This window comes from Nesoenas mayeri (genome assembly GCF_963082525.1).
Source record: "Nesoenas mayeri genome assembly, chromosome: Z".
NCBI lineage: Eukaryota > Metazoa > Chordata > Aves > Columbiformes > Columbidae > Nesoenas > Nesoenas mayeri.
This window is the reverse complement of record NC_137542.1, coordinates 71,420,819-71,445,723: the sequence shown is the minus strand read 5'-3', so window position 1 is coordinate 71,445,723 and position 24,905 is coordinate 71,420,819.

The window sequence follows — 24,905 nt, the reverse complement described above, 5'->3', positions numbered from 1 at the left end:
GAACAAAAAATCATTAAATTAAAGAGGAAGTAAGATGTTATTCCCCCACATCCGTGTACATAATTCCAATTGATCTCTGGCCTCAGAGACTTCTGACTGAAATTTTGCTACATTCACCAGGGACTCTACCACACACTTTAAGAAGAAAGTATCTTCTCTATTTCACCCAAATTTCAAAATTTATGACAAAATAACATGACCGTCTCAACATCTATGGCAGAATTTGTCCCAGATCTCTTAAAATGGGTGGATATAGGAGTTAAAAACTCCAGGGCACTAATGTAGGATCAGAAAGCAGTGAGAGTGGAGAAACAATAACATGAATGTGGGTGTCTGCTAGCTCTGAGCTTCTGCTAGCCCTCTGGGACAATTCTGAGGAGCTTTGAAGGCCAGCTGAAATAAAAGGTGTCTGGCACTCAACAGATCATCAAGGAAGATGACTTTGTTGTTAGAATTTTGCTAAAATCAGTGTGCTCCTATAAGAATTTCTGTATCTATTAATGAGTTTGGTTTAGTGCAAAATTTAAATCCAGATTGACAGAAGTCATTAAACCTGGTGACAGAGGCAGGCACCTATTGAAGTTGGTGGTTTTGGTTTAGGGGCATATTATTAGTGATCTGGCAGCTCTTACCACTTTCAGTGCTTTCTCTGTACTCTATAAATGATGTGGGAATGAGGGAGGAAAAAAACAGCCCAAGAAAGAAAGAAATATCTTGTTTTAGCCTTTGACAGTGAAAGCAATGATTTGTAGCCATAGGCTCAAAAGCACACAGATAATAGCTCAGCCATTTAGACTAATGTGAAGTTAGACATTTCATACAAAATGTCCCACCTCTTTGTAACTTATGTTCCTGAATTTCAAATTCTTTCCTTTATTGAATAATGAAAAAAAGTGGTCTTCAGCTAACCTTGGTAAAAAATTTCTTTTTGAAAGCAATAAATACCTAGTTAAGTTCTAAAATGTTAATAGCTATGCAAATAGTTACTGCTGTCTAAATGAGTGACCATTTAATGAATCACTTCCACCAAAAAGGTCAGTGTAGCAAGTCCCCTGTGCATCATGTTATTACAACTTATCAGCAAATGACCACATTAATATTAACTGACAGATTGCAGACCTTTATGTTTATGTACAGTGGGTTTCTGGAAAGTGCACTTCTGGGAGGTGTTAGAAAACTTTCTGCTAGCATATCATCCTGTAAATCGTGCCATTTTCAGGTCATTACTTGTTCAACATGTGGACATCTAGTTACAGAGCTTTCTGAACGATAAATACATTAACGAATAAAGCACACATGGTGTCTTACCTTCAAAATATTATATTGTCTCAAAACAAGTTAGTATTCTTAATTCCTCTTGTTTCAGGGGTCTGGGATAGGTCACAGACAGGTGTTCCTATCAGGCAGTCCCAGCTGTGAAATAGCTAATGATGTGCACTAAGGTCAGAGACCATTTAAGACAGAGGCAACAGCAGATTTTCATGCCCCTGATGATCCTGGTGCCTGTAGTCTCTGTGATATGGGTGATTGCATTAAGGTGAATTTCTGAATTAAACATAATGTATCAAGCTTGTATCGAGAACCTGTCATGTCACCATGGCACAGAATTCCCACACTAAGGGCAGATGACCCCTCATGTTCACCTTCTGAAATGACACTGTGAGTTGCATTTACCAGGCAGTTGTGGAACATTAAGCCCTTCTTACTAATATTGAGCCCTTACTTACACAAAAGCCTCGCCTGTTCTGATAAGGACAGGATAAAGGATGTGCCTAAGCAAGGGCCAAGTCACAGGCTTGAGCAATGTCCTGCAGAAGCAGGAGTGACCATGACTTTGCAGAGTGTAGAAGTCTGAGCACTGCTCCTGCTCCTGTCCTATCAAGTGGTCATGAGCATGCTGCAACAACATCGCTTATCAGAAAGAAGGGTTGAGGATTAATTCAGTTTATTCCATATGGGAAGATTCCTCTTTACCCAAGGTGTCTTCACCTGGCCTCTTCTCATTCTTTTTGTTTTTCTGCTCTCACCAGCCTACTTAGACCTCTCATCCTTCAGATCTGTAGGAGACCCAAGTTCAGGACAGGAAAATCAGGCACACATACACCATCATAGACCTTTAGGAAGGTCATTCATTCCTGGCCACTGACAAGCCATTTTTACCTTCTCAAAAGTTTACTGACTGTCACAAACATACTGGAAAAGTGATTAGGAAGTTAAGCTCTTGTAGTCTGTTAAAGAAACGTCCACCAACCCCCCCACATACCATTTCAGAGAGAGTAGAGAGGAAAAATGCTATTAAAAAAATCCCTACTTGCTAGTGTCCTTTTAAATTATGTAAAACCAATTTCTTGTAATATTGTCACTGAACAAATAATCAGTTGGTTGAGGAAGATTTGTGGCTGTAATTATTTATTCATTTTAATGCTTGTTATTAGGTCTTCCTCTTGCTGTTTGCACCCATTATATGATGAAAGATCAATACAAAGAAGATGAGGAAGTGCAGAAATGATGGTTAATTATCACGGAGTGAGGAGGAGGAGAACAACCCTGTTACAAATGGCTGTGAGACCTACGGCCAGTGTTCTAGTATTTTGCTGATATTAGCCTTTGTTTTACAGTGTGGGATTTTATTTGTTTTTTCTTTCTTTCCGTGCCCCCCTCCCCTTCCCATCCCAGTCAGGACAGAGCAGCAAACAGTTGAGACAAGTTTTATCATGCTCCTCTGATCTGCTCTATATCTGTGATTGAATTAGGAAAAGCAGTGGTTCCAAGTGGATAGAAGGAGCATGAAGATGAGAAACTAGTTTTGTTCTTTTTTTTTGTCGGTTTGTTTGGTTGTTTTTTTTCCCAGTTTAAGAAGTGACTCACTATGAAACTTGTTTAATATCTTTCTTCTCTTATTTCTATAGCTGTAAAACAGTAAGATTCACTCTTACTTTCTTCTTTAGTGTTTTCTAATTGAGAGATGCAAAGTAATGTATCTTTATTATAATAATGTATTTACATGTGCATATCTCTGTCCTCATTTATGTATATATATGTATATATATATACACATACACATATAAAAATATCATTTATATCTTAGATTAAATTGTGTCATGACTACCTAGGATTAGCAGACCTGAAAATACTGGAAATGCATTACGATTATTTGCATTTATGCAGTTGTGGAGAGGTAAAATATATTTCAGTTGTTTCTTCCGGGATAGTATGATATCTGTTACACACGATTTTTCTCCAGCAAATTTTGTTTGATAGCTGACACAATAGTGGGTACTTGTTAGTTAGTCTGGGGTAACACGACCTGGTATTAGGTTCTGCATTTTTATTTTTAAATTGGGATTGCAATGAGCATCTTTCATGTATAATACCAAAATGATGTGTTACAGGCTGCAATACAATAGACTGCTGAGACAAGTCTTAAATGGACAACACAAGTATTCAGCTGTGAGCACTCATGTATCATAACAAATCTGGTGAGTGCAAGGGCTACCCAAGTGGGAGAAAGACTGAAAGTAGGTCTATGTTTGAGATTTTATATAGATCTCAAGGGTCTCTATCTAAATGCTTGCAAAATCCATCACATAGCTTCAGGCCAGCCCTGAAACTTGCCTTTAGTAAAAATCTCCCACATCCTAGATACTAGTACATACAGATGACAGGTGAGTGTGGTAAATATATCTAAGAGTCACTTTCTGTTAATGTGTGGCTAGTAACTCTATTAAAATGACAGGAATAATAATCCCTCTGAAATAATACTTTATCATGCTGCTTGCCTGCAAACGTTTTGCGATACCTGCCTTCTTTTTCTCACTTCTTTTCATTTGACTTCCTGCCATAATTGAGGAAAAAAAATAGTTCACAAAATGACTTATCTTCACTGCATTTTTTTTAAGATTTTGCAAAGAATGTTTAATAATAATTAAAAAAGAAAAAACAATACAAAACAAAAACTTTAATTACAGTATACCCATACAAGTTTTCCTGCTCATCCAGATTCTGATCTGAAGAAAGATACTCCCTTCAGTATAATTTATTTCAGCCATTCACTTCTTTGAGTTATTAGCTTAAGGAATGCTGAATTTCACAATGAGAGGAAAGCCACTTTTAATAATATCAATTACTTATGGTATCATTTGCACTGTGTTCAGCATGGTATTTTTGCTGCTTCTGACAACACTTAGTGAGACTGAAAGTGCCTGCAAATGCATATCTCAAGGAGCAGTTTTCTGTCTAGTCTGTACAGTTTTGTAGCATTGCAAGGCAGCAATTTATGCCTATAGGTATACACCTAGTACTTAGCTACACTGTTTCATTCTTGTGAGCGATCATATTTGACTTACATAGGTAAATCTGATACACCAGTGTTTACAATACTAATGGCTTAACAAAATAACAGAAACTCTGAATATTTTTAGAATAGAAAAAAATCATCTCATTTTCTTTACTAAATGCTGTCTGGTAAGCAGAGTTATAGGATTTAACAGGGTAAGACACGAAATAGCTGGAAACAAATCTGAAGCTCTGGAGATCACTCACAGAATTAAGTACATTAGAGCATATAGGTAGTTGTCAGAAGCAGCCAATAAATCTCATTCAAGAAGAAATATTGCATGATTATTTTTTCCTTGCATACACATTTGAATAAAACAGAAAAGAACTATGCCTTTTAATTTTTTTATGTTAGATTATAGTTTTTTTCTTACTTCACAGAACTGAGTTCCTGTTACAAAAACAGACATTGGAAGAAATACATTTCTTGGCAAAGTTAAGAGCTACAGAGAAGAACAAGGCATTGTTCTTCATTTTACTATGCACTTTCCCTTGAAACTTACTGACTGCTTAAATCATCTCAGCTACACAGAAACCTTTAGCAATAAAATAAAAACTGTATTAAGCACTAAATTTTATACGTAACTGGTATTTCTCATTGACAGAGAGTTTATGGAAGTTGTCAACTTCTGAGTCCAACTTATATGAAGGCAATCATAATCTGAGAGCATATGAATTGATCTAGTCAGAAATGGTGCAAATAAAATTAACTTTTTTTTTTTTTCCCCCAAGCTGAAGCTCCATTTTCTTTTTTTTCCCATACTTTTGGCAAGGGATGAATATAAAGCTGAATACAGAAGTTTAGTCTCTCCATTAAGTAGAAACTTCCTGCTGGGATTTGAGGAAAATATTGACATAGAAATAGGTAACCATTTAGCTTCTGGGCTGCTTGGCCTCTGTAGCTCAAAAGAAGCACAGGGCCAGAGGTTATGTATTATTCATTTTTCAATTGGACTCAGTGGAAAAATCTGAGAGTTTACTACATAAATATGTTAAATTTAAGTACATCATGCATTTCCATAAAATTCACTAAGGCCCAGATTCATCATTTCCTTCTAGTTCAACAAACCACTTTAAAATATGCTTAAATTGACTTCAATGGAGCTGTGAGCACTTACTGAAAGTTCAGCATGTCCTTAAATGATTTGGAGAATGAGGACCATCTGTATATGTATAAGTGCTTTGCTGAACGTGCCTAAGTATCCAATCCACAGCCCCATGAAATCCATGAGGTTTCTCTATTGATGTCATTGGGCTTCAGATTTAGCGTTAACAGTTTGTTATTACCAGTTCATTATCAGTTCAGAACTCTCTTGTGCTTCCTTGAAAGGAGACGACATTCAACTTTTGATGGCTATGCCCTATGCTTTGTGTTAGAAAGCCCTAAATAGCATTCTAAAATTTCGTGTTTAATGGTGTCTGTTAGGCTTCTTGTGATTATGATTTTAAAATGCACTGCTCAAGAGCATCAACTAGTACAACCAGAATAATAATTCCTATCGAAAAGTACTGAAATATGTGTGCTGTCTGTACAATAATGTAGCCAGCAGGATGAGGGAAGGAGATTCTGCCCCTCTACTCTGCTCTAGTGAGACCCCACCTGCAGTGCTGCATCCAACTCTGCAGCCCCTCAGTACAGGAGAAACATGGACTGGCTGGAGAGGGTCCAGAAGACATAAAGATGATCAGAGAGATGGAACAGCTCTGCTGTGAGGACAGGCTGAGAGTTGATGTGTTCACCCTGGAGAAGAGAAGGCTCCAGGGAGACCTTGTTGTAGCCTTTCTGTACTTAAAAGGTGCCTATAAGAAAGAGGGGGACATACTTTTTAGCAGGGTCTGTTGCAACTAAGAAAAGGAGTGACAGTTTTAAATTAAAAGAGGGGGGATTCAGGCTGGAGATGAGGAAGAAATTTTTTACGATGAGGATGGTAAAATACTGTCCCAGGTTGCCCAGAGAGCTTGCAGGTGCCTCATTGCTGGGGACATTCAAGGCCAGACTGGACAGGGCTCTAAGCAACCTGATCTGGGTGAAGATGTCCCTTCTCATTGCATGAGGATTGGACTAGATGACATTTGAAGGTCCCTTACAACTCAAACTATTCTATGATTCTAGAAAATAATATGATAAAACACTGTTATATACTTCAGGCTTTTATGGAAGATATGGAACTTCCTGATACCTGTTGCACACTGAGTCATGCATTTCCAAGAAAAGAGATTTGGCATAAAGCTGATTATTACCAGGACGATTGCAGATATCAGAATCTAAATTTAAGAATGTGATGAATGAACCAGATTCCCTATCAGACCCTCTCTTTCTATAGTCAGAGGAGATGGGAGAAGCCTATGCTTTAGTCACTTCCCTGAGCCATATGTTAGAGTTACACGGGGGGGCGATTGAATTATGTTCTATAATCCTGATTTTGAAGGCAATTTTATTCTTACTTATCTCAACACCTTCTGCTTTTAATGACCTCTTCTGTTTTCCTGCTTATTGATAGGAGTGTTTATACTACCCATGAGATGTAAAGATATTTAAACTCTCTCTGAGACACATCCTTTCTACAACATCCTGAAGTAAATTATCCACAGGACCAATTATTTCCCTCTTGATGCCTTGGAAAGAAACTATTAAAAAACCACTACAGTTTTATTATGGCACACAAATGTGATAGTTATTAATAAATCTCTAAATCATTCTTCACAATTTATCTGCAAAGGGCACCAATTTAGATTCTGTTGAAAAGTTGAGGGTGTGGGATATCAACAAAGGATTTGCTAAATGAAAGGAAAACTGGGTAACTGGCTGTTAAGAAATAAAGGAAAGTAAACTGAGCCTATTTAAACAAAATGTATCTCAATTCAACTAAAAGAAGATAAATATTTCAGATTTTGTAGAAATGCACATTTAAGCCACAGCTACAGAAAAAGAAAAGCAGAATCTAAAGGGGGCAGTGGTATCATGCCAGGTACAAAAATAAACAAAGATAGACCACTCAGTGTCTGTATGCAGTGCTTCCCTGTGAAAGGGCACAGTTGTTTTACAGAAAGAGAGTAGGCACTGCACTGGAAAGACCAGTCATGGATACAGAATTGTAGTATCCACATTGTTCACTTAGGCTTAAGTGTAGAGAAGACTTACAAAAAAATATCTATAGATTGGAAGAAATGCACTAAAAATAATAATTCAAAAAAAAATAAAAATAAAAATACTGTAGAGAGGAGAAATTACCAGAAATTTAGAAGTTAGTTTCATTGAGCAGAGAAAAGTAAGAAAGTCAACAGTTGAACACTGAAGTAAAAAAAATTCAAAGAAAACAGGCTCACATTTTTACTGAGTTTAGATAAACAAATTTTGGAACAAACTGTCAAACTGGCAAAGGAGGAGGTGGTGTTGCTTGGTCAACTTAAATCTGCACCACAGATTTTTCTAGGGTGTTTGGTGTGATGTAGGCTGCTATACTAACCACATGAAAAAAAAAAAAAATAAAAAGAAAAATAACTTAATGCAAGATATAGGACTAGAAAACCAAATTATTCCATTGCAATTTTTTTTTTTAATGTAATTTTATGGCCACTACAAGATCAGAGGTTTTTAGAACATTCTTCACAATGATAAACTACAGAGATTCAGTCTATTTACTTCATCAAAGTAAAGAGTTGACTTGATTGCAGTCAGTAAGTAAAAGAGTTGAAAAAAAAAAACCAACAAAAACCATTACTTGGTTTTTGGAAGCTGAAGCTTCAAAGTTTAAGATAGAAATATGGTGGATGGAGGGACAGAAAGGGCATTAAGTATGACTCTTCAAATGTCTGGTTGACCAGTGTGGCAGAGTCTACATTGCTTGAAACTTTTATGCAAAGACTTTAACATCTTCTAAAAGTTGACAAACATGACTCACAAGGAATCCGATGATGTTATTGGAAGTGTCCGTCTTGACATTGCAGTCAGAGAATTTTAAATTCCTACATCTCTCTAAAAAACATACAAACAAAATGAAGCACAATCCCAGCCTGCTTTTTTAACAATGCTATTCTCAAAAAGTCTCACGAAGTAGCAATCTTTTGTCACAGTGAGTAATACATGAATGTATATTTCTATGTTTAATCTAAAATAGCTGTTTTACTCACATAATTTTTACCACAATGCATTATAATTCAATTAAAAAGCTATTCGCACGGCTTAGCAGGAAAACAGTTGCAATAGTGGACTACTATCTTTGCTCTTCTACATCAATGAACTTTTCTAGTTGTTGAGACTAGTTTCTATTTTTAATCTATTGCTGCAACAAAGAAATTATAGTCACTTGTGTTATTAACTTCACTCCAAAGGGCTCTAGTTAATTTGTTAATAAATATAATTTCCTGTTGTTGATTATTTGGGTATATGCACAATGTAGGATCCTGACAAGCTCTGGTGCCTCACAGAAATATGGCAGGATCTTTCCTGGAGTTTATGATGTAATAATTTCAAGCACTTGGAGCAATGACGTAAACATCAGATGACATAAAATGAAGAGGTTTTTCAAACCCACTTCATTGTCAGCACCCCAAATGCATGTTGCAGAGCAACACCTTGGTTTACAAACTCTGAATCCCTTTTGAATTACGGTGCAATATCTGTTACCTTCAGGAACTTTGCTGAAACTTCAGTCAGATTTATACAATGTAAATTATCTGGGTTAATTGTGGCACATCCACTTGTGATGATTAAATTTGAATATAATCCAGCTTCAACTCACTGTTTCTTACCTTAGAAAGAAAGAGGCTCAGTTCAGAGTCAAAGACATTAAAGAGACAACTGGGAAGCTTAGGAGTTTATTAATACAAGCTCCTAAATTAGATGACTGAAGTTTAGCATAACGGATACTGTTCCCTCTTTCTCACCAGCTCAGATCACTTCTAATCTTCTGTGTGATGAAGAGGAGCATTCACTTTTTCTAGATTTTATTGAATGTATTAAAAAAGAAAATAATAACAATAAAAAAAAAATAAAAGCAGGTTCTCTACAGTTCTAATGAATTCTAAAACGGGCACATTCTTAGTTTGGGACCAATGGTTAAATTTCTCATCCTCTACTAGTCAGTGGTCAAAAATAGTAAATATATTATTTAACACAGATATGACAAGGCTTTTCTCTGCTTGTTGGCCTATTTTACATTGTTAGTTTTCTGTTCCCATTAACAATGGAGAACTGAGGAACACTAATGTAAAGTTGTTTCTCCATCAGTCCACAGCACTGCTGTTTTTCATATAATTTCCCTAATGTTCTTGTAATAAATCATAGAATCATAGAATCATTTTAGTTGGAAGAGATCCTCAGGACCATCAAGTCCAACCATAACCTAACCTAACTCTTGTACTAAATGATATTCCTAAGAAAATGAAATAATGTAATTTGAAGTAGTTTCATGCATTCTCTTTGCCTTGGTTATTCTTAGTAATTTGTGAAATCACATATATTTTTCTCAGATATTCTGAAATTTGGAAACATGAAGGAAAATTTCAAAAGTTTAGTTTTAGATGTCAGTTCCCATAGCACTTCAAAAAAAATAGAAAGAGAAAGATCACATTCACACCATGTGTACTTGGAAAATTAGATCCTCTACTGGCAGATGACTTTCATGATTATGATATCTTTTATGTTCTTGGCCTTCTGATACCAGAATGTTTCTCACTCTAAACAAACATGAAGGGATGAGAAAGAGGAAAGTAGGTAAGTTCAAGTACAATTACCAGAGACTGCCAGCAAAGCTTTGAAAAAACTGACTTTGTTGGTTTAAACACAGTACAAGAAAATAGATTCCATGACCCTCTTGGGGTCAACCTCTTCCCTTGGAGAAAGTGAGATAAAGTCAAAACCTGAAGATAAAAACAGTTATTGAAGACACTTTTCTCTTCCAAAACCTCTTGAAAGCATTTGAGCTTATAGGCCCTTTTGAGGCTTGCTTTATATGCATTTTAAAAGGTGTGGGTTTTGTTTTATTTTGTTTTTGTTTTTCCCCCACATGTCTCCACTGAAGGCTACCTATTCACTGACTACTTGCCTGTTTTCTTTTTCACTTTCTTCTCGATATTTGAAAAGACTCATCTATGCAATACCAAAGACCCTCCTCTGTTCTTATAGATTGTCAATTCTTCTTTTTTGAATATCTGTTCATAAACACCTAGAAGTGTGTGTAATTACAGACAATAAAAATATACATTTAGCAAAAACTGCCCCAAAAAAGTTAAACTCAGAAAACATTATAATTCCCAAATGAGTTTTTTAAATATTGGTGAAACAATTCATCATCTTCCACTTGTTCTTTATGGCCACCCCCATAAGCAGTGAATCAATGTTCTAGAAGAATCCAGGATAGTTCCAGGATATAACTTTACTGATCTTCTTCCCTCTAGAAGGTAGGTACTAACTCTGTCTTAGGTGTCTAAATATCCTGTCTGGTAGATAATACCAATTCTTATTAAAGAAGGTCTCTATTTGATGTTTCCCTGATGACTTCACTCCTGAGACAGATGATATACAGGATTATAGTTGGACTAAACATGGGGTGATATTACACTCGTGCACACACCACACCACTTGCTCTAGTACACAGCATGCAGCTAGGCTTGGCAGGATCTTGTGGTTAAATAATGTGGCCATGAAGTGAATGTTGCTTCAAACTCAGTTCAATTCCACTCTTGAGCAGTAATATTAGATGCAGCGTATATATCCAAGATGACATATATAATGAAATCATCCATATTTCTAAAGCATTGAAGTCTAAAGAAAAATAGCTTGTAAGGTTTTGGAGCATGCCATTGCCATTAGAAACTAGAAATGTTCTCAACATTTATACATGTTCAAATTAATTTAAGATCTTCACATGTGATTCAAGTGAAAAAACAAAACCCTGAAACAAAACTGGTGATGATTCAGAGATAACTCAGTGCATAGCTTAAATATGTGTATATCCATGCTCCTAAACTGTCTAGTTGTCCTCTTATATTTATTATGAAAATTAAAATGCTGCTGCTGTTACAGTACATCTCTTCACTTCCAAGTCTAGGCAAAGACAGGATGTAAAATTATCAAATATCTCATGAGAAAAATATGTCCTTTTTATATTGCCCAAATTAGGACATTTACAAATCTTTCAAGAAGTTTAACTTGTAGAGCAAAACAAAGAGCAAACTTCAAGGAAAAACTGAACTTGAAACCACTTGAAACCACTGATGAGCTAGGCCTGACAGGCATGAGACAGAACTGGACAGTTTCACTGTTCTTAGTTGTCAAACTCCAACCAAATCAACAGATTCCTTCTTGACTTTATGATTTTGATAGTAGGAAAAGTAGGCAGGTGGCTTAAAATCCTTTAAGTTGGGCAGAACTCAGAGCTAATGTATGCCTCTGAATCCAGACTGAACTAACTGTTACAAGATATATTAGTCAGAATGAAAATAGACATATGATTTCTACAGCATTTTTGTGTACCTGTCTCCTGTGTTTGAACCTCAGCAATATAGACAAAAGAGGCCATCCTGTCTACATTTGCATGGAACTACAGAACCCATTTGTTATTTAATGGTTAAACCCATTGGAGGACTCAGCTCTGTATATACATAGATGTAATTCAATAGATTTTCACAAAGAGAAAAAAAGATTAATTCTCTATTATTTTTCTGACTTCCTGATACATATATTGCTATAAAGCTAAGCTACCAGAAGTCATATAGGGTTTTAGTTTGTTGTTTGGTTTGTTTGTTTGTTTGTTTGTTTGTTTGTTTGTTTTGGTGTTTTTGTTTTTTGTTTTTGTTTTAATCTATACAGAGCCTTTATGTCTGTTTATGTCTTTATGAATCATTACGTATACATATATTTACATATAATTGCACATGTCACATATACATGAAATGCATTTATAATATAGGCAGTATATACATATATTTAATATATTCATATTTTGTTATACACAGAATTAGATATATGAAATATAAGTATACACACAACAGAGAGCATGTATGTGTCTCTGTGTGTTCATGTGCATGCTTATATTTTGACATAATAGCATGAACTTTATAGAGAGGGAAGGGAGCAGGAACAGGAACAAATTCACCCAAGTGTTTGGGAAAGTTCTGGGATATGAGAAGCTCAGCTAAAATGCTTTTGCGACCTTATCTGTGTGGGTGCAACTCATGGTCTCTATAATATCCAGATAGATGTGTCTTGTTAACTGCCTTATCCCTTGGTGTCATCATTACTGTAATTAATGAATTACCATAGCTAACTGCAGTGACTATAAAGTTTTAGAGAATAAGCAGTCGTTATCTGTGACAATATGAGTTGGTGGACAGCAATGGCAAATATTTCATATTGGACTGGTTAGGGATGATGACACCAGCAATGTCGTCCACTTTAAGAGGAAAAAGAAATCAACTTACAGCCTTCCTAAATGAAAAACTTTGCCCTTTTGCTGCCTTTCCTAATAGAAAACAAGTTAAAATGTACCATTGGGCAGGTTAATTGACTTACAAGTATGTCTTTTTAATAAGTGTCATAAAGTATGTCATGCAGCCGAAACTTGCTTTCAGTGCATTTTTAAACTGTTGTCAACCAGATTAAAGTTTATTGTTCACATGTAAGTTTCCTTTTTCAAGCAGTAATGAAAGACATTAAATTGATTTGCCATGCGTAGATATGAAGTGGGTTATGTCCTTTGCTCTCTGTCAATGTGCCTTTGCCAGATGCTTTCTTTCTTTGCTGTTTGTCTAAGCAATGAATGTTCATGAAATTTCTTCCTTCCCTACAGCCTGAGGTGCAACTCTTCATTTCATTCTTGTCTCATTTAAGACAAATGTCAGTATACATAGGAGTCTGATTCACCGTAGACTGACTTCAGTCTTGCCTTTCTATAAGTCTTTGGAATTTTGATGAAGAAATTATTGAAACAATCCTACCATGAATGAGACTCCAATAGTAAGCCATTCAGGTCATTGAGTGTCTTTGTTTTTACAGCACCAGCATGGTGGGACCCTGTTACTGAAATTAGCATCTGGCACAACTCAAGACTGTAAAAACTCTGAAGTAATCCCAATAATTGGCTACTTAAAACACAGTACATCAGTCAAAGCTGTGCATCAGTCACTGCTGCTGCCAGTCCATAATCTTTTTGTTGGTATTTCAAAGCATTTTAATTTTTACTTTTCATCAATTTTTCTTTTTCAACGGAAGAGACAATCTTCATTGATTTTGTGTGGTTTTGGTTTTTGTTTTCCAGGGACACAAAGAGGACAATCTTTAGGTCCAGAAAGAAGCATAATTCAGGTAAAGAAATGTATAGATCTGTTACAAACTTTCATCTCAATCAAGAAACTAGAGACTCTTTTGCTGCAAAATTAAATTTCAATTTCCCATGTACTTCTCAAGTTGTTGAGCTGACAGCCATAAAGACTACAGAATCTTTGTTAAAAGTATATTTTTACATTATATTTACAGTAAATTAATCAAAGCTATATTTAGGATGTTAAAATGGATCTTGCAGCATGAAGCAGTCTTCTTATTGACTTAGTAAGTTAAGACAGAACTGGGGTTTTATGGATGTGTGGGTAACTTTCCTGTACAAACAGATATGGAGTGGTGCTAGTGGTGACATCATGGTTTAGAGTTCTTTTATCCTACAGCTTTACTTCTCCCCTGACTAATATAAATGAATTTCATTGTTACCAAATCTTATAAGTTGACTCATTTTCTCTACCTGTGCATGAAACAACAAGGTCCTAAGTAAACTGCAGTACATTTAACAGAATGATTTCAGCATTACCATACATAACTATAGAAATCCAAAGTCCTGCCTCAGCCCTCAGTGAGGTTCTTCTCTTTGACTTCAATGGGGTCCATGGTTCCTTACCTAATTTCAGTTTTAGCAGTGAAACAAAATCTTCAGAAATTTTGTCTCAAAGAATACTCAACTGAGTTTCTCCCTTCCCTCAGTGTCCTTCGGGCTCATCTGGATAGTTATTCACAAGAGTTATTTGTTTGAATTTCATATGAATACTCTCTATCCATATATTTTCCATGTTTGTTTCTGTTTGTGTTGTTTTATTTTTTTTCCTAATTTGGTTTTTGTTTGGTTTGTTTTTTTGTTGTTTGTTTGTTTTGTATAAGCTCTTGCTGACATACACCCCATCATCATCAACCCCATCACAGCCCACTCACTCCCAGAAACTACCATATACATACACTTTCTTGGCTTCCATTTTCCAGACTAAAGACCTCATGATCTGGACACAGTAAGCAAAGCCAACTGAAAGCTGCATGAATAATTTAATCTCTCACTGAGGATTGGCCAGGTAGGTAAAATGAAGCCACTTCCCCCAAATCAATAAAGGCTTTTATGGAACCATAAAAAGCACTATAACTCAATCATTTTTTTTTAAGGGCACTGAATATAATGTTTATTAAATGCTGGGTACAGCTGAGGTGTGCACTGGGATGAAATAGAAAGCATACTCAGCAGCAATATGCCAAATGCATGGTTTCCCGTTTTGCTGACAGGCAGATAACCTGACCCAAGCATCTAATAAGACATACTTCCTGATTTTTCCTTCTTTTTTTTTTTTTTTTCCTTTCATTTTTCCCACCTCTTCTTCTCTTTCTGAACTGATTTCCTAGGTCGTGATACACTGCTGGAAAATAAATTAAAATGAAAAAAAAAGAAAATTAAAATGAATTAAAAACAAAACAAAACAAAAAAACCACAACACTTTCCCCACTTTTAAATTAGTGTTCATACTATTTTGTAACCTCAGTATAGCACCACAGTTCATTAATGAGACACAATTCTAACTTGGGAAGAGTCATACAACTCTGAATGTTTTGCCTTGATTTCAGCAGTACCTTTATATATATGTTACCATCTTCTGTGGAACATGAAATACCAGATATATGAGAGAACAGTAGCCTGGGGATGAAGGGGACACAAAATGTTAGCATCCCATTACATGGCTATGGGTAAAGCTGATCTTCTCTATACCTGGAAATATGTAAATATGAAATTAAATAACAACAAAAACTTTGTTTTGTAGTAGCTTAGTAGATGTAGGGTTTCTTATTCATACTCTGCCAATTCTCTAACTATGCAATTCTTCTTGAATCACTTTGCTTTGACCATAATACATCATCTACCTCTTTCCCATTAGAATCAATGGGTGGAATTGCACCATCACAGTTAAAACACCACAAAGCCAACACTGGAAGGAAATCTTGCTGCACTTTGGACTACAGTCCCATGAGGCACTGCTACAGCATTTTAAAATTAACATAAACAGTATTGTATATTCAGTTCTTTTTTTTTTTTTTTTTCTTCCCCAGTGGTAAGCATCAGGGCTGTACAAGTGATAGTTCAGACCAGTCTAATGAGACCAAAGATTAAAATTTTATCTTGAACTGGCTGTTAACTCTTCTTCCAGCAGCTACATTCCTGACTGCCCTTTCTACTCTTTCTGTCTCAAACTGGTCAGTCCTTAGTCTGAAAACAGATCCCTCTAAAATGAATAATAAAACACATATGTATGTGTGTATACATAACTAAACACTGACACAGAACATTGTCAAAATGTGTATTTTTGGAAAACATGTTTTTGCGAGAAACTTTCCTGTAAGTTCTACTGCTAACAGCAACCTGTTCATGAGTCTTATTTCTTCACGGTCCTTTTTTCACAGTCCATAACTTTCCATTGTAATTTCTGTTGCTTTTCTTGTCAATAACTTCTGCAAAGAAAAAAATCTCAAGTCATGAGCCTGAAACATGTTTTGAACTATTCCTTTGCTTCTTGAGGTAATCACCTTGTATAAAGAATGCATCCTCAGCTGGACTTTGCCATTCTTTGCAGCTTACATGGAAAACATCTTCTTGAACATTCACATCTTTAAACATGATCCCATTGTAAAGCAAATTCATATTTTGGAGCCTAGTGGACAGGATAATGACAGAAACATTAAAAAAAATATATATCTATTTTTACCTTGTCTATAGTTTACTGACTGGATTGAGGCAGGATGTGTCAAATCATGGCATCTTACTTCCCTCATGTTCTGTCTTCTTTTAAGAACTGCTGACAAAAGGGTATGTTTATACGCAGTGTAAGGACTGGTGTAATTACTGTATTTACAGCACCTGAATTGAGGAGTGGTTTTTAACACCACAATGAACGTAATTGGGTTGTCCTACTTTGGCTTGTGCTGAACGCTTGCTTCTATTCACTTTCCATGCACTACACTTAGAAATTGCTGCTCCCCTCACAGTTTGATCATTCATTTCCTTGGACAAGTGCACCAGGGGAGAGGTCTGGCCAAATGAATTTGCCAGGTGACTATCATTGCTGAAGTGGATGTTTCTATTTGAAACTATCCCACTGAAAATATCTTAGATTATTTTTTGGTCATTTTTAAAAGTCCTCTTAAACCTTGATTTTTTGTTCCCCAAATATAGGATTTCAAAATTACTATGAAAATAGCAAATATGCAATTTACTGTTTTACTGTCCTTTAAAAATATCTTTTTTAAATACAGAAGATATTCTTCATTTTCAATTTATTATGAATTGGCTAAGGATGATATTAGACTGAATTTCTTTTTTCTTTTTTTTTGTTTGGCATTTGTTAAAATATTACATTTTAATACATATTGAATGTATATATATATATATATATATATATCTTTGACTGGAGGTGAAATATACTTTAAAAACAAACTTATAGGATTTTCAAAGACATTTCAGAGACCAGGGACCAGATGGGTCTTAGGTGCCTAGTTGCCGGCCGAGGATTTTAGCCTAAATTCCTAAGTTATTAATGTACAACCCACCTGATATATGATTTTAATAGGAATTGGTCTAATAATCCAAAACCTACTGAAACACTGCCACCAACTCCAGAATGCTTTGAATAAGGTGCTGTAATGTGGAGTAGAATGTTTTGCAGTTTTCATGCATTATAATAAAATTTAATTCATTACCACAATTATAAAGTCTATCCTTTTTCCTATTGCCTATTGTGTAAATATCTCAAAACTCTGTGGAGTTGAGATATCTTGGCTTGTTTCTTGTTCGGTGTTCATTTTCACTCCAATTATTTCTTACTTGCTTTATCTACGCTTATAATCTGCCCATTCCTCCCACTTAACATATCCTTTGAACTTTTCAAATGCCTCTGCTTCTCCTTATTATCTTTATTTAACCACATCCTTGTCTCTGTCGTCCTAGTTTTGATACTTTTTACTAAGATGAATATAGTTTGTATCCATCCTCTGTGTTTGCCAATTAGATACAGAACTTCATACTTTTTTTCCTTCATAAAGGTAGATTTTCTGCACTGCTGTTGATATCATTTCACTTCCTGCAAATTATTCCATATATTAGAGCCTCCAAAGAAGTCTTTAAAAAGTGGAGGGAAAAAGTTACATTAACTTCTGAGATTCTATTCTCACGTACACCCAGAGGAATTTTTCATATCTGAATGTATTATGATCACTAAAGCAGACCTTGGTTCCTCAACTATTTCCGTCGTATATGTCACACTCTGGCTTATTATCTGAGACTAAGCCCAGAATAGATTTTGATTGTACTTGCAGCTAAGTATGATTGATAAAATAGATGTAGAGAGCTGATGACCACAATGTTGCTCTCTGACCCTCCAGGTACTGTCCAACCATTATGAAAAGGGCTGAGATTTATCTCTAATGAATGTTTGTCTGGGGAAATAGGAAGCTGGAGATGGAGAAGGAAAATGAACAAGCATATGTAATGAAATGATTCATGCTTTATTTTTTCTGCATTTTTTTCAGAAATCTAGATGCCATCAGTGACTTGCATAATCTGTTGCCAACATTTATTCTTATTTCAGCTATCTTCATAGTGGTAGTCAAGCTACTTATATCACTTGCCTCTACAGGCGTAGTATCTTCCCATCCATATTATTTTAATCAATCATTGTTAGCTTATGTATAGAGCATATAACCTCTACTGCTTTGTGGTGCGTCAGTCATTTATGTCAAACAGACCAGCTAGTACCCCCAAAAGACCTTTATAAATGGACATTCTCCTCTGCAAGCTGTTAGGCTTAAATGAGAGCATGAAAGCCCTTGCATGAACATCATAATCTTCTACACATCATGAGGTTTTGCTAACTGTAATGTCAGCACTTCCCAAGTCAACACAACTTCAGGCAATGTAGTGATCCTGCATATTGTTCTGTGCCTCTGTCATATGAAAATCATCATAACAGGACCAGACTCAGGTCCAGACCTGTGACAAGACCTAGCAGCCTCCCATCTCGATTTAAATGATTTCCTAAAGCACTTTATTTTGTAAATTATTAGACCTGAATTTAGCATTCAGTATCTCTTGTGTCAGAATGACATGAGTTTTCTTCTATATGTATGTTGCTAACAACATGCTAGGTTCTAACTATATGTTTAGGAATATGCAGTAAAACAAACAAACAAACACTCCTCTGTAATGATGAGTCTGTGTCAGACTGAGGAAAAAAACAAAGAAAAGGAATAGAGGCACAGAACTAGGGTTGACTCAAGGTGAAATCCTAATCCACAGAGCCCTTACAAAATCTCTGTGACCTAAAGCTGCTCTTGGATTACAGGGCATGGCACCAGAAGAGGAGTGGTTATTTGCTGGTACCTTCCTACTATGGGCTACTGTTGTTTATGTTCTATTTGGACTAGTTAGATATTATGTTAATGAAAGTGTCTACTGTAACATAACCGAATAGAAATTGTCATCTGATTCTCATCTTGTGACTCATGTTTGCCCATTTGCTCTTGTGTTAATAGTTTTCACTGGAAGAGTTGTGGACTTTATGAGGACAAATTTTGCACCTTAGAATATACTCTTCCAGACTGCCAGTCCTGTGCTCTGATTCCAATATTGGCTCTATCTTTTGGGAGAATCTGGCTCAGAGTTTTCAACTCTCTTTGTCAGACTGTACTGTTATGTCAAACACTGAACAACAGGGAAGACATAAATATTCATTTCCACTATCTCCCACCTAAAAATTATATTTATGTTTACTATACCGACTCTTCCTAGTTGGTCAGTTATGTAATTCAACAGCAGTGATGTTCAACACTTCCACCTGTTTGCATTTACTCTATAGCTGCCTAGGGAAAAATGGAGAAAAGAATGCTCTTGTGAGCCATTTCATTCATTATGTGCCAAAAAGTAATTTGAATCCAAGAGTCACTAACTTAATTGATAGCAACGGCTTCATCCAAAAAATAACCAAATAAATTGATGTTGTGCAAATTGCACATATATGGCTCTTGAATTTGTAAGCATATTCTTGTTTGCCTTGACGGCCTTTAAATTACCTTCTGGACAGCTCAACACATTACTTAAGATGTGCCTTCATGTGAATTTTTAGCTGCCAATTGGGGCAATAACAGCTTTCCTGTGAAACTAATTCCTGTAATTTATCACTGGGTGGGGTATTTTTGTTTATGTTTTTTTTTGTTTTTGTTTTGTTTTGGTTTTGATTTTTGTTTTGTTTTGTTTTGTTTTGGGGTTTTTTTGCTAATTCGTGGCACACACTAATCATTGCTTAACATCTAACATTTTAACCTTCATGACTTTTCAGCAATGCAGCATACAAGAGATTACTTTTAGGCAATGGTTCCCTCAGTACACTAAAACTGGAGGTGATGAACAAAGAAACAGCGAAGTGCCTAGGAAAGACTCACACTGTCTCAGAGGCTTATCAAAAAATATTTACACAAGCTTTGATCTCAACTAATTTTAAATACTTAGATGTCTTACCTATCTGAAGTCTGATTGCAGTTTCCTAAGATTCCTGCTACAGATAGTGGACAGATAGTTTGCATTTATAAGGCATTCACTGCAGTTGCTGAAGATTTTGGAATAAAGGTCTTGATCTTTGGTGTGGAACCAAAAAACCTCTAGTTAATGCTGCTTTGAAATGTGTTCACTGTTCACATTTGTTTAATAGTAGTTCCAGAAAGCAATGACTAAAATTAATGTTTGGAAATTCAGGGACTTTCCAAACACATAGTCATGATGTTTGTTGTAGAAACTTATAATGTAAATAGAATTCACAAAGGATGGGTGAGGAAACAGAGCTGAAAGATAAATGGAACTTCCCAAATTCAAAAATTAAAGTTGTTTCAGACATGAGTTGTTAATAGAAATCTTTCTGGGTATACACATATGTGTGTGTGTGTTTGTGTATGAATCCCAACAAAAACATGATGGTTTTCTTAGCTAAGAAAATTGAGATTTTTTTTTTTTTATTTTGTCTAGTTCAAATTAGGGAAAACAAAACAAAACAAAACAAAGCAAAACAGAAACAACAAACCATGTTTATTTGCTATTGAGGAGCAAAAATCAAGATCTTAATATGTATTTTATACTAATATATATGCACGTATTTTTGTATATATATATACGTGTGTGCAAAATATGTCTGTAATAAGCTCCATTACATTAATGGCCTTACAGACCTGAAAATGTGCAGTAGCTACAAATACACTGTACCTCTTGAAACACTAATAATATTACATTAACCAAGCTTGAAAGACTGTAAGTTAAATCATAGATAACTAAATTATTCCTTTAACTTCAACCCAATCTATACTATCTAAATTTCTGTCCAAGATGTTTGGATAAGAGAAAGTTCATGCTGTACACAGTTCATTGGGCAGAGTGATTAATTTTTGGCCTATTCCATCAAGAAATTAGTTTGTACTGCTGCACCCGAGACTAAAAACATGGTCCCATCCTGAAAGCAGCTTATTTTTTGTACTAGGCAGTGACATGAGTGATAAACTGTGTTTGCTCTGTACTCAAAGACAAACCACTGAGAGCTGACAAGTGCTTATATTGGTCCTGGCTTGAGAATACTGAATGGGATAGGCAATTCTTTCTTCCAGGAGCAACCTAATACCAGCAGCACAGTCCTGGGGAGGAATTCCACTTGAAAAACTAATTGTTGTGTATGTAGCCTTGCATAAAATAATCCAATTCCTTGCACAGTTCCTCTCTCACAATAACCTGTAACATCATAACCTCATGAAGCTGAATACAAACGAGGCACACAACAGTTTGTTGTTGCTGCTGTTGTTTTGTTTGTTTTCTAAGGGCTAACAAAGATTACATGTGAAGAACTTTCAGTTTAATATGCCTTGAGATCTCTGCAGGAAGGCCTTAAAGAACTTCCAACAACAGATTTTTAAAATGTTGCACCAATGCTTGTTGGCTAATAAAAGGTAACAAACTCAGTTTGGTTTAATCCACTTTTTTTTCGTTAATTGACTTCTTTCTTCCAGTGATCTTTTTTGTATTCATGCGTCATATCAGTATGAACCCTGCATTCGTAACAGCATAACCATTCACAGAAACATTCATTTACATAGCTAAAATTGTTGTTACTTTGCCATTAATTTTTATTTTTGCTGTGGTGGACTATAAAGTGCTGCTGAAACCAATCAACAAAAAATTAAAACGAAACGAAAACCAAAATCCTAATGGCTTTCTTCTTCTTCTCAATATTCTCATAATGTTTTATGCATATGAACCACCCTTTAAAAAAGAAAACAAAACCACACACCCAAACAAAATCAAAACCATACACCCTCCTACCACCAAAACCCACCAAAAACCCCCACAAACAAACAACCCCCCGAAAAATAACCAAACCAGATTTCCATGCCTGCAAGCAGATACTGATTGGCTCAGAAACAGTAAACATATATAATTAATTATAAACATTCCTCCCTCCTCAAAACAGAAAAATCATAACATCATCAGTTTGGGACATTAATGTATCTGATAGAGCATCTTGAGTTCCCACAACGCTCCATCTGCTGATTAACCTATACTCGAACTGACTGTGATACAACATATTTGAACCCCCCAGAGGCAGCTAAGGCACATTAAGATGCCATTAATATCCATTATATATGTTTGAGCTCTTCCTCTAAGTTGGGCTTCCTTTGTAAAATATGACTGTGGGGCTATTTCCATCCAGATGTCACAGTGAGTATCTGTATTTGTTTATGGTATTTAATAATACCTTCTGTCTGGGCAGAATAGTCTTAGAAGGCACTGCATTGTTTTCAGACAAAAGTGGTAGCTGCCATATGAATATGCAACATTTTAATGCAGCAAAATTAAAAGAAAAAAATGAAAGGGAAAAAGTGCCACTCACAGATGAAGAGGATGAAAGAAACCTGTAAAAGCATTGTGAGGTTTTTAAAATAACATTTTAATGAAAAAGAATTAGGCCTTGATCCAACACAAATTGGACTATTTACGTGCTTAAATTAAGCATGTGTTTAAATTGAACACAAGCACTTTGCTACCTGGGGATTTGGTGAAAATCCATTATAAGAAATGTCCTGGAAAACATCAGGATGTGGTAGGCTAGTACTCTGAACCAAGACGGGTTGGTATGTCATTCCTGTTTCTTCTGCAGGTTTGTCTGATCTGCTTTTCCATGTATGCTTGCACCCTCTCCCTCTGGACAAAGCATGACTGCTTCTTCTGTACCTGTGGGCCTTGCCTTTTGCTCTTCTGTGGGTGGTCAGACTCAGAAATTAAGTGTAACATGACAATTTTTTTTTCTTGCCAGCGCAAATGTTAGTGACCATGACTTCCAACAGCCACATAGAATTCAGTAGAGGATCTCCAAGGCACTATCTTGCCTTTGACCACAGATAAAACACCACTCAGCTAAAAGATGAAAAGCAGACATGTCTCTCTTCATTCTCTTTCTATAACAGTGACATCAGAATTAGAATCTGGTGAGGCTAATACTCAGGCAGACCGAAGTAATGAATCTGTTTTTCTTTTACTGGATTTTTGAGCCTTTAGGATTCAGTGTTTCTGCATTACGCAGTACCTGTGGGAATGAGAAGCTTTACCTTTAACATTATGCAGTAACATAACTGATTCCTGTACCACTACTAGTTTACAAAGGTCTTTGAATGAAGCATAAGGCTTATGGCACAATCCTGAAATTTGTCAATACTGTGATACCCAGATGAAGTCAAGACAAGCCTTGACATGAACTTGTCTCAACTTATAACAACAAAAGGGACTTGGTAGTGCAACTGAAGAATGCGCAAATTACTCTTTCATGACACAAAGTAAATTGACAAAATTTGCCATTGATTCTCCAGCCAGTGTTGGAGAAGCAATATGTCTCACATTGGCCATTTGTAAACTGCAGGTATCTTTGCATACCTAGTTTTGAAAAGGGCTTTGACAACCATGTTAGAAAAACTGGAGAGCAACCTTTGAGCTCCAGACCTGGAGAATGTATTTTTGCTAGATATGGCTGTGTAACCCAGGGAGGAATAGTTCCATATCACCTCATGGGAGGCATTACACACTGACTGATCTCATCACAGCTTCAGATAAGCCTTGGGTGCTCTAGATTTTGCCATGCATTTTGATTCCCTGTGCCATTCTGACGCAATCAGAGAAGGATGCATGCAGCAAAGAAAAAGTCTTATTCCTCCTAATGATGCCAAATGCGAAAGGTGCAATAAAGTACATGTGTAGCCGTATTAGCTTCTTTCCAAAATGAGGTGCACAGAAATTGAGAAGTGCCCATCACACAGTATGAATATGCAAGTAGTCATTACGAGAACCATCCTCCCAAACGTGGCAGCAAAGCTTTGGAGGTCTGACGAAGATGATTTCATGCCATCTGCCACCTGCTTCTGAAGGATAATGGCTGGCTGGTGTGTATGAGGCTTGTACTAAGTGTTATCATACTGTCTTCTTTCTTAAATTATGTGGCTAAAATGAGCCTTTGTTTTATTTCAATTGACACCAGATGCAGGGACTTGGATTCGGGCTTTCTGTTTTGCAAGCACAAGCTTGGCAAAGAGAAAGGAGGAATGACATGAAAAGCAGCTCGGATAACAGAAGAAACACTTCTGATAATCATTGACTTAAATTTTATCCAAAAACCCAAAACAAAACAAACACAACAACAAAAAATGAAACAAATAAAAAAAGCCACCCAGTATTTGACATCATCCATGACTGGCATTAAAGTAATAAAGAAACATGTTGTTTCATATCTTTTGCTATTTCTGTTGCTACTAATAATATTGATTATCATTATAAAAATCCAGGTGTAAAATGTGTCAACCTAGCACACTGGCCTAGATTGTAAGTACTGGTAAAAACAATCAACCTATTTAGAGTTGTTTAACTCAGCCCTTTAATTCTATTTTATATTAAGCCATTTAATACTTAAGCCACTTGAGCCACTTATTTATTTATTTAATAAATTATCACAGTAAACAATAATACATTTCGTAACATCTGGCTTTTCAAGGAAACCTGAAAGGACAGTTCAGTCCTGAACATGTAAGGTTTGTTCACCTTCCTGCCATAGACAACCTCTTGTACAGATTTCACAATTTTGCACCAACATTAGTCTCATCATCAACATGTAAACTTGAAAAAACTCTCATAGAAAAAGAATGAAGAGAAACAATGGATAACGATCTTGTAGCACAGTGGTACACCATCTGTGATAAAGGC